This window comes from Rhagoletis zephyria, unplaced genomic scaffold, assembly GCF_001687245.7.
Source record: "Rhagoletis zephyria isolate East Lansing unplaced genomic scaffold, Rhagoletis_zephyria_1.1 Rzeph_scaffold_00491, whole genome shotgun sequence".
NCBI classification, from domain to species: Eukaryota; Metazoa; Arthropoda; class Insecta; order Diptera; family Tephritidae; genus Rhagoletis; species Rhagoletis zephyria.
This window is the reverse complement of record NW_016157575.1, coordinates 137,794-147,058: the sequence shown is the minus strand read 5'-3', so window position 1 is coordinate 147,058 and position 9,265 is coordinate 137,794. Positions and strand designations below refer to the sequence as shown.

The window sequence follows — 9,265 nt, the reverse complement described above, 5'->3', positions numbered from 1 at the left end:
TGTAGTTTATGGACTGAAATGTAATATTTATTTTTATTTTGTTATTACTTAATATGTACTTACGCACATAAATGAAATATGCACTTTTGAAAAACTACATGCACATTTTTGTTTGAACGATGTAATATCAATATCTTTTATTCAAATAAGAAATAGTGACTATTCAATTAATTAAAACATTAAAAAGTACTAAAATAAGCTTCCCTTCCATTGAGCGGACAACTCTCTTGGGCGGACAAAAAATGGCTGACGGTGAGTGTCCGCCCAAGGGAGGTTTCAGTGTATATATTTTTAATTTTTTATTAATTTTATTGAGCCTGAAGCCGTTTTTAATGAAATTTTTAATCTAAATTTTCATGTTTTGTATTATTTTTTTTCAAAGTGTTTTTTATTTCTTTTTAAATTGTAAATAGTTTTAATTTTTTAAGTTTACCTTTATCATTGGATGTTTTTTTATTATTTTAATTTAATCTTATTTATTTAAAGATTTTACTGATGTTGAAGCCGTCTTATATGAAATTTTTGATTTATATTTTTATTCATTTTGTATTAATTAATTAATTTTTTTTTAATTTTCTTAATTAATTTTATTTATTTTTTTAAAGTTAGTGGTTTTAAGTGTTTCTAGTTCTAGTATCTAGTGTTTTTCAATTCTTTTTCTTTGGTTTTACCTTTTCCATTACATTTCTTTATTATCATTTATAATTTATTCATTTTAAATTTATTTATTTGCTTCCATTTTTTATCTATGTTTAATTTCTATGCACTATTTATTTATTTATTTTTCTTTAGTGCATTTTTATATAATTTATTTTTATGCATTTTTTATTTTTCCTTTGTTTATTTTTTTTGTAATTTCTTTATTTGAGATTTTAATTGCCCGTTTTTATGCATTTTTTTAATTTATAATATTTTTTTACTTTTTTATTTATTTTAATTTTGAGGTTTTTTAATTTTACTTACATTCTTGGGTTTTTAATTTCTTTATAGTTAATTTTTTTATTTATTTTTTTTAAATATTAACTTTTTGTTTTTAACTTATGTGTAATACTTTTTTAACTTTAACATATAGTCACTGCTTTTTGTGCTTTTATTTATTTCTTATTATTTTATTTTTATTTTTTACTTTTCTTTTACTCTAAACTGGCTCAAAAATAAAACTCTTCAATTAAAAGCCTGCCAATCACTGCTGAACCATAATCATCTTTTTTTAGCTGCCTCAGCTCAATGCAACTGTCAAGTTTTAATGACTTATCACTGTCAATCGGCTTCAATTAAATCGATTATAAATAAAATCCAATCAAAATAGCTACAACACAACCACACTTACTGCTAGAAAAGCGGATAACAAATGCAATAGCATACACAATAAACACATACATATGTACGTTTTTTGTATGCAAAACCTCAAAAATCAAAATTCCATTAACACTTCGTACAACAATAACATTTACCACATAAAAAAAAAACATACTCAATGTAACTCGAAAATACCGACTGACTGTCCTGTTACTGCGCACGAAAAACTATTTGCAATCAAATTTATGCGTCCTGCATCCTCCCCACTATCCACTTGTTTTTTTTTCGCTGCATTGCTTTCGTTTTTCTTTTTCCAGCCACCCTTGGCCCGTTCTATATAGGTTTTTTGTTGTTGCGCAAGTTTTATTTAATTTAATTTCAATCATGTGTAAAAATTAATTAAAATGGCAAATATTCGTGAATTATAAATTGCACACAAATTTTAATATTTTACAATTGCCATGCGCGCTCGTTTGGTTGATGGAATTGCAGTGACTGGGGGCCACGGAACTGCCTTGTCCGTGGTCCAATTGCCCGCATGCCTGCCCTTTTTACCATAGAACTCACAAACCACTACCACCACTCAAGTGAATTACTGCGCGCGCCACCTTTTGCAACGAAGGCTCGCGTTGAGGCGATTTTCAATAAATAATTAGCGCGCATACAAAATGTAAAAACAGCGCGAATGGTGAAGTAGTATTACGAGAACGTATGGTAGGTAGGTTGGCGACGGACGGTGGCCAATGTAGCAATAGTGGCAGCAGGAAGTTGGCGCATTGAGGTTGAGTGAATTCGGTGCAGAGGCACGCCTGCACTTGCAACATCCGGCACCAGCAGCAGCCAGGCCAGTGTAACTTTGGCTTTGCATTCGCTGTTGTGCCCTTGCACTGGCTCTGACTGCTGCTGCTGTGGCAGCATAAGAGGTCACAACTTTTTTGCGATGCCACATTTAATCCTTACATTTTGTGGATGTGACATTTAACACTGCGCTCCCTGTCCTAATTTCACACACAAGCAGCAGCAAGCTGAAAAAGGCATAGGTCGGTTGAAAAGGCATACTTTTTGGTGAATAAATAATGCAGCCATGGAGTCAGATTCGACCCGAGAACTTCTCTATTTTGAGTGGACTTTCATTGTTAGATAGATCCTGAATGTTTTTTAAAGAGAGAAGGTGCATTTGCAACTCAATGTTCACAATTTCATCTTTTCTTCTACTCTTCGCTTGCTTGACCTTCAACCCTAAATTGATTATTGCCATAACAGTGCGGAAGTAAAACAGTGGCATCAGCGGGCCCGTCGAGAGGGAGCGGCGAAGGGTGGAATCCCCCGGGCCCGGGATTTTTAAGAGGCCTGAAAAATCAGAACCACAACTTGTTATTATTTTTTTACTATGTAATTGCTCTTTCATTATAGGCTTTTTTTATAAACTAGTATCGCCCAGTTGTCGAAATTCTACATTTTTTTATACACTTTTGAATTTTGCTTGTCACCAATATAGACTCCTTTATGCGAGTGACGATTTTGAAGTCCACCAAAGCTATAGCGAATTTACAGGAAAATTTAAAACCAAATTTCTTCAATAGCTTTCGAAATTAGATCGAGAAAAGAACCTGAATTTTTTTTTATAAAAATATGTGTATATTTGTATGTATAGATGAGATGCCTAACCGTTCCTCACTGTTAAGCATATACCAAACCAGACTGTAAATACGTTTCTCGATTATATTGGTCTGAGAGCCTCTTGGAAGGTTAATAACTAAATTGCCAACATCTACATAAACTCCGCTTTCTTTTCATCAGATGTACAACAAAATATAATATTTCCTTTTCTAACGGCGGCTTCACACGGGGTTTTGTCAAGATTGGGCTATCAAGTTACAAATATGTATGTATTCCAAAGATGAAGCAAGTGTGACCATAAATAGCATTTTTTATGATAGTTCTCAATGTCTGCGCCACCTATCGGAAGACGGACTAAAATATTGACCAAAAATTTTAATCTTACACACAGATTTTTTTAGAGCATAATGAACCATATTTTTGCTATTACCAATCAAAATTCTAAAAAAAAACGGATTTTCGGCCCACGCTAATAAATATATTCTGATTTGTACTGTTTGTCTCTGACTCTATTCATTAAATAAAATGATCACATGCTTTTAAATTGATACAATTTATGTATAGGAGCCCGTGATTTTTCAGTCCGGGGCACGAGTTTTCTCTCGAAAGCCCTGGGCATCAGTCGCTAAGCCAGGGTTGGCCCATTTCAAAGCCACTTGCGGGGCCTCAAGCTTTCTAAATATTTTAAAGTCTGTTGATAAAGAATACTGCAGTTTTTTCTACCTCCCTCGTCCGTAAAAACTCTAATAATTTTCCTCGATTACCAAAGCTCCTTTTGCCTTATATTTAGTCATATACGAATAAAAACCCATAATCTATAGTCAATTGCTTATTTCAATTTCAAAATTGCATATACTTTTCAATATTCTTTATTAAAAATTAACTTTTTGCTTCTACCCTGATTTCGGTCACTTTGGTATGCCAGGTTGCAGGCATACAATTATGGAAAGAGTGCCCCCATTTTGTTGCTGAATGCAGCAAAATATTATTTTTAATTTTTTTGTCACCCAAATGACCAAGTGGCAGATTTATCCCACCCACCCACATATGTACTATTTGCACTCTGGCATATGAACCTTTTAATGCAAACATATGAATGTATGCTTTTGCCAGTCTGCAACATTGCCGGCTCAGACCCTTAACTCAACTCAACTCCACTCAACTGGTTTATCCCATTGGATTTAATTGTTTGCACTTTCCGCTGACAACAAAAACCATGCACTCACCCGCTCCACAAATTCAATTCTCGCCACGCCAACGAAAAGGCTCAACAAAAATGGCAACCAGTTGGTTAGAAGGTAAGTGCGGTGGTGCAAGCACATGTTTGAGTAAAGTGGCAATGGATTTTCAGTAGGAAGAGTAATGATGTGATGCCGCAAATGCCAGCGTCTGTCTACCTCTATGCCATAACCGCTTTGAGTGTGGTGGTCCAGTATGGGGGATGGAATGATATGCAAATGCATATATGTATGTATATAACATTTGTTTGTATGCATGTACATAAATATACATGTAAGCATTTATTCATATGTATATAAATGTATGTGAGTCGGTATTTGTATGTGTCATCTGGGTGAAAGCTTTTATGACAATTAAAACATAATTGACGGTCAACATTAATAACCAACATTGTGTGTGATTGTCGACATACATACATATGTACATGCATTCATATAAATTTGTATTTGTAAATGCCTGCTTAGCTGCGGTTATGTCCAACATATGCATATATATATTAACAGCAATAAAATAATTTAAACTAAATACACTGCAGGCAAATTACGAGTGTCATAATCTTTCGTGACATCTACGAATGTTTGCGAGAATTTTGTTGATGGCATTTGTTACATATCCTTATGTTGGTAACACGAGGCGTATGAGCACATTTTTATATTTGCGGCAGGATTACGAATGAAGGTAAAATAAAATTATATAACATAATAAAATAAACTGAAATAAATGAAAGAAAATTGGATGAAAAAAATTAAATAAAATTTTATTTTATTATACAAATTTATTTAAATTAGAACAAATTAAAATACATAAATTAAATTAAATCTTAAAATATTAAATTTAAAAAAAATTAAAATATTAAATAAAAAAAAAATTAAAACAAAATTTAAAAAAATGAAGTGAAAACAAAATTTAAAAAATTAAGTGAAAACAAAATTTAAAAAATGAAGTGAAAACAAATTAATAATTAAACTAAACAAATCAAATTACATTAAATAAATTAAATTATATTAGACAAATTAAATTTACATTCATTAAAATAAATTTGATTTAAATAAATTAATTTAAATAGATTTTATTAAAAAAAAATTTAAAAAAAATTTAAACAAATTAAGTTAACCTAAATTATATAAAATTAAAATGAGTTAAATTAAATAAAATTAGATCAATGAAATTAAGTGAAATTAAATTTAAATAAATGAGATTGGATCAAATAAAATGAAGTAAATTATATGAAATCGACCTGAACGAAATTAAAAGAAATCAAAGTAACTTAAATCAGAGTAGATTGAGTTCAACCGAATTGAATTGAATTCGATTGAATTAAACATGCTAGAGGTACCGTCGTGAAAGAACGAAAAAAACGAAAGAAAGGAATCGCCCTTCCGATACAAATCATCAAAATCGGTTCACGTGGTCCAAAGCTAGGCCGTAAATAAAAAAAAAATAACTCACGAATTAATAATCTTCTCATTTTTTTGAAGTCGGTTAAAAATTTTTTTTTTTAATTTGCAGGCTCGGTGCAAAGCGGTATCCCTAAGAACACAATTCCTCTACTTAGGATACTTGCAACAAAGCCGTAGTAAGAAAAAATCTTCAGAAATGCATGCTTTTTAAGATTAATTTTTCAGCTTTTCAGAGCTTACGCTCAAAAAATAAATTGGTATAAAATGATTGGTTTTTCTTTTATTTATTTTTTGTACTTTTAACTAGCCATATTCTTAGGGTAATAAATTTTTAGATAAATTAACAAACTCGTTTGTAAAAATTATCAGATAAATTTTTACCAAAAAAATTATTCACAAAACATGAGCAAATAGCATTGTACTTAATTAGGTACAACACATTTTCACCGCCTATCTCATGTTGTACACAATTCGTTCACCAATTCAATTTAGTCAGAATCAGATGAGAAGATTAGACATCAAAAACCTTTATGGCTATTTGAGCTGTCAAAGGGGGCATGTAAGGGACACTAATTTACAAATAGCATATTAACGAACGCACGACAGTTACTGAAGCTAAAAAACCAGCAACTAAAAAGTAAACAAGCATGACAAGTGTAAATAAAATGACACCAAGGGGATTGACCAAGACATGAACAAACGAAAACCAAACTCAAGCCACAGCAAAGAGTAATTAAAAGCAACTCAAGCTGATTCAAATCGCACATGAATGCGATATGAAGCGAGAAAGGAATATAAAAACCCATAGTAAGTAAAAATAAAAAAGGCCAATAGATTTTCGGTTTACTTGTATCTTACGATAATTTGAATAAGAACAGCAAGTAAGGCCACAGCAGTACAATGCCCAAAGCTGCAATTGCCGACAAAAAGAGCAAACTAGCCACATTAGTCAACGTATACTATACTTGCCTACCTACACACATAGATTGCAAAAGAAAGTGTGCCTGAAAGCCAACCACACAAGACAAGTACGACTCATACGAAAAAGCTACAAAGTAAAAAGAGAAAAAAGTGAAATATGACGTACGACATACGACCTGCACTTTGCGCTTACCACGATAAGCGATTTTCGATATCACAAGCAAAATGAGCGCACAACAAATCAATTAAGGCAATTGAAAGGCGAATCCAGCCAAAACCATCAACTACCACCAGCAAAAAGCAAAATCAAAGACAAAAAAAAATAAAAAAGAATAAAAAATCTTTGTAAAATTGACAACTCGACAAAAGCAGCCCCAATGCGCCACCCAGCAGAGGCAATAATAACGAGCGTGGGTGGCTGAAGAGCCAGCTGGCACTTGACAAATAATGGCAGTCAGTGAGCGGTGGAGGCAGCACGCAGCAGCACATCATCAACACCGACGCGCGCCATATCTACTTTTGTTGTAGCATAAGCCAAGGCGTTTAACACGCGCCATACAACAATAGCGCCCTCACGCTAATTGGCCAGGCCAGGCGTGCGTACGTAGCAAGGAAACGATGGAAAGGGAAGCTGCACAGGCAAACTCGCGTAAGAAAAAGATAGCAGCGCGCTGTAGGCATGAAAAAAAGTTTGGGAGAAAAAAATTACAAGAAAAAAACTACCGCGCAGCCGAGTGGAGTACGAAAAACTACATATAAACATCAAACTGTAGAAAAAAAAACGCATGCAACCTATGGCAAATAGAGAATGAAGCTGCTGCACACAGTTCGACACACAGCCGCATGCAGTTGAATGATTGTATGCAAATTGGATTAAAGTGATGCAGTTATTTAAGGCAATTAAAAGTAAACAAAACTAACACTGCGTAGGGGGTGGGTCTGTGTAGTGGTTAAAGTGAGAGAGTGATATATATATAGAGAGAGAGAGAGAGAGAGAGATTTTGCGACGGTAGAAAACACTCGAAAAGGAGGATAATTTCCGAAGAGAGAGCGAAAACTTGGAGTTTGTGATAAAATATGTGACCAAATATTTGGTAGGAAACTTACAAAATTAAATCATAAGTAATAAACTCTAAACAGGAAAAATTGCTAAAAAGCAATATAACAAAAAAATCTTTGGTTTTACAATAACTTGAGGTTAAGTTGAGAACTAAGGAGTTTGTACATAACATCGTTCAACATTAGCAAAACTTTCAACAACCAGGAAAAATTTTAATTGAAAAAAATAGCGTTTCAACTTAAAAAAACTAAATTCTCAACGCATTTTCCAGTGCTGTATAGTGCGCCCAAAAAGATGCAACAGTTCACACTCATACATTTCGCACTTTATTTATTATCAAATTCACATACTTATCATATAGCTGCACTTCTCAAACAGTGTATAAAATTTTTTTTTTTTAAATGAAAAATGACACTCAAGATTGTGCAACGACCGAAACAGATCTATCTCCAAACCAAATTTGACAGGAGATGACGAAGTTTCATTCTAAAGTCCACCCAGAATGCATTAACTATTTTCTGAAATTGAAATGCATCCAATCAGAAGGGATGTGTTTCAGTGTCTTCCGCTCCCCAAGAAATGAGAATTTTAAAAGTTACAAGAATTCATGGATGTATAGTTATCGGCTTTTATCGATACTAATTTTTTATCTTTGAGTGGTGCCGTTATCGGATTGTGACAAATGATAGTGTTATCGTTATCGGTATTGTCACATCGACGCCATTATAATTTTTCAATAAATATATAAGAGGAAACAATTAATTCAAGCAAAAAAAACTCCCACCTTAACAAAAAAAAAATATATATATATATTTTATTATATATTTTATTCATACATATGTAAATACATTGACTAAAACAAATGACCACGTGTTGATATTTTTTTTAATATTCGTAGTGTTTTTCGAACTAAACTTTTTTTTGTTATTTTTCTATAAAAATACCTTCCAAGCTTTAACAAAAAACATATAAATGGCAGTTTCAGAGTTTATATAAAATTTAGGAAAATTTTCATAAAAATTTTAATCTGAATCTTTCGAACATTTTTGTGTATGCAGAAAACTAAAAAACCGCGTTGCTTTTTAATTTCTTTCTTTTTTTTTTTGAGACTACTTTTACGGTTTTTTTATATAACAATTGCAATTTACAAAAACTGTAGTTGATGTTTTGAAATTTCGGTGCTGAAGGTCTCCTGCATTTTATTTCATAAGAAATTCATGCTTATGTATATCTATGGAAAAAGTGAAAAAACCATTACGAATAGTTTAGAAAATCAAAACGTGGTTTGAGTCACTGTACATATGTAACAGAAGTGGGAACAAATTTTCTAAAATTTATTTATAAAACCTCCCAATCTTCCTAAAAATGCTCCAAAATTTATATTTTTCACTTCTGCATTCCTAAAAATATACGTTTTAGAGTGAAATATCAAAAATACAGCTGTGCAACCACTTAACTTGTTAATTTCGCATTCACTATCTCATCTCTCGGTTAACATTTATCTCACTCAATTCCGAACCTACTCAAACTTTCCGCTCTGCCAAGCGACTCAACCGCAACCACAGCCTCTCTGTTTACATGTGAGAACAACATTGCTCACCTGCAAACATGGACAAACACAGACACATGAACACAAGCTCCAGTCAACAACAGCCGGCAGTTAATCCTACAAATTGGCCGAAAATATGAAAATTTACACTCGCGCTGATATGAATGTATGTATGTA

At 32.5% G+C, this 9,265-nt stretch overlaps 1 protein-coding gene across 1 annotated transcript in view; it reads right to left on the bottom strand.

The window, feature by feature from the left end:
• The window catches only part of Smr (nuclear receptor corepressor smrter), a 54,146-nt gene that overhangs the window by 28,683 nt on the left and 16,198 nt on the right, over nucleotides 1–9,265 (bottom strand). The gene's annotated exons all lie outside the window — the stretch shown is intronic.